Source organism: Palaemon carinicauda, chromosome 2 (assembly GCF_036898095.1).
Source record: "Palaemon carinicauda isolate YSFRI2023 chromosome 2, ASM3689809v2, whole genome shotgun sequence".
NCBI classification, from domain to species: domain Eukaryota; kingdom Metazoa; phylum Arthropoda; class Malacostraca; order Decapoda; family Palaemonidae; genus Palaemon; species Palaemon carinicauda.
Genome location: NC_090726.1, coordinates 115,279,966 through 115,282,465, shown reverse-complemented (window position 1 = coordinate 115,282,465; position 2,500 = coordinate 115,279,966).

Genomic DNA, 2,500 nt, shown 5'->3' with positions numbered 1-2,500 from the left:
TCTTCTGATGAAATATAAATCAATTAGACCGTACAAGTTATAGAATTGTGGATGTTATTTAATTCACCCATTCTGCCTGTGTGATTTTACTGGGAACAAGTTTGGGCAAATATCTCTTGAGTCACAAATGTTCCTCGTATTTCTATTTGGAAGTAACACGCTTTCTTGCGCTGACACGAGAGAGAGAGAGAGAGAGAGAGAGAGAGAGAGAGAGAGAGAGAGAGAGAGAGAGAGAGAGAGAGAGAGAGAGAGAGAGAGAGATGAACTTTATCGTTGAACTGGCCTCGGGGAAATAATCAATAGCGTAAACCCCAGGTGACTTTTAACTGTTTCAGATGTTGTCTTTATCTAACTGGTGTTTATTCGCCTACATACCTTATATGAAAGGTTGTTGAAGCAGGTAATCATTATCAAGTCTTAAACTCAATATCGCAGAGCCAAGAACGAAGGAGGTTCTTAAAGGGAACCCAACATGATCGAGTTTTTCACGAGAAAAAAAGAAAAGAAATGTTTGTGTTAGGAAAGCGTTCTCTCCTACGCTCGCTTTGGATATCTTGCAGCTTGTGGCATCAATCGAGAAATTCAATGCTAAATGCTTCCCTTTCTGTGCGTTGCCTCTGACCAATTCTTCCTCTGCCTCTTTTGTCTTTTTCTCCTTTGCTTCTTATTTCCTTCGCATTAAGGAAATTGCTCTTTCTCGTTGCTAAAGTTGACTTTTATTTTGTTCTTTATATCTATTTATTGTAGCTTTACTAAAAGAGATAACATTACTTTTTCTCTCCCTCGCTTTTTATGAATTTATTTGTTCTATTTTGCTTTTATATTACTTTTACACCAGCACGTTAAAATTATGACCCTTCCCTATCGGGAATGTACATAATGGAAAAATCTTCGAAAGGCCGGTTGGTTGTCTTTGTCAAAAAACAGATAGGAACAAACTGATTTTACTTCTGAAATCAGCCACGGAGAAAGTGAGCACAAAATACGCTGAAGAGTTACGAGACTTTGAATAATCATTGGGTTTGGGACGTATGTGCTTTGAAATGCTCCAGTACGCAAAAGGGACAAGATAGTAGTGGAAGGATTTCTGAATCTTCGGTGTTGTGTGAAGATTTATTTGAAGTTATGACTGGGGGCCACGGGATTTATTTGTTTACTTTTATTACATTTAGTTCATTGGTCGTAATCTTGCTGATGAATAACAGACAAATAAATTTCGCTATATGTTTCACCACATATGTTTTTTCATCCTTGTAGTATTTAAGTGCTCCCAGAATATCATGTATGTCATGTCATTGAGATGCGTGCAGTAAGGAAAGAAATTCACCTCCTCTTCCTGTTGAAATTTTTTTTTAAATATTTAAAAAAATAAAATAGGTAGAATTCATTATCTTATTATTGGGTCGTTTTTAATCTTGGTTTTCCGTATGGCATTTTGGTTCTCCAAGATATATGATTATTTTGGTGTGGATGCTTAACCAATTATTGCACTTCCCAATTATAGGGGGGAAATACTATTTACGGATGTATACTTTCACCTCTTTAGACCTTTAGAATCTCAGTGTTTATATTATTTAGTGAAAGCGTTAGTTCTCTATATAGTACACAAATAGATAAAAAAGTTTCTCTCTCTCTCTCTCTCTCTCTCTCTCTCTCTCTCTCTCTCTCTCTCTCTCTCTCTCTCTGTCAAATGAAAGGTGTTCTGTATCCCTGCAACTGAATGAGCGAAAGGTCCAAAGAATAATGAATGGGATGACGTTTAATTTTCCGATTTACTTACATTTTGGATTCATGCATACAGACCATGTTCGAGCGATATGAAATTTCATTGTACTTTCACGCTCACATCGAGGAAACGTTAAGTCTCTCTCTCTCTCTCTCTCTCTCTCTCTCTCTCTCTCTCTATATATATATATATATATGAATATATATATATATATATATATATATATATATATATATATATACATATATATATGTGTATATATATATATATATATATATATATACATATATATATATAGATATATATATATATATATATATATGTATATATAAATATATATATATATATATATATATATTTATATATACATATATATATTCATATATATATATATATATATATATATATATATATACAGAGGGAGAGAGATAATTTGTGTCAACATTAATAAGTATTTTCTCGTTATGTTGTAAGTGTGCAATTCAGCCCATCGCGTCAAAGTATTTTCTGAGTTTCCCTCGCTTACGTATTTCCATTAAGTTTTTGGACAATTTTATCATTTCATCCAAATTGACGTGAGTATTAATTGAGAACTTGATAGTCAATTTCCTTTTGTGCCTTCTGTCATTAGGGCAGAGTACAGCTTCTACAGCATAACCATCTGAGAAACAACGCTTTTGTTGCCTCATTACTCGTCTTCCGTTCGGCCCTCTGCCCATAGGGTCATGAATATTCTTACTTGAATGTGCGCGCAAGCTTATTTGTATTAGGCCT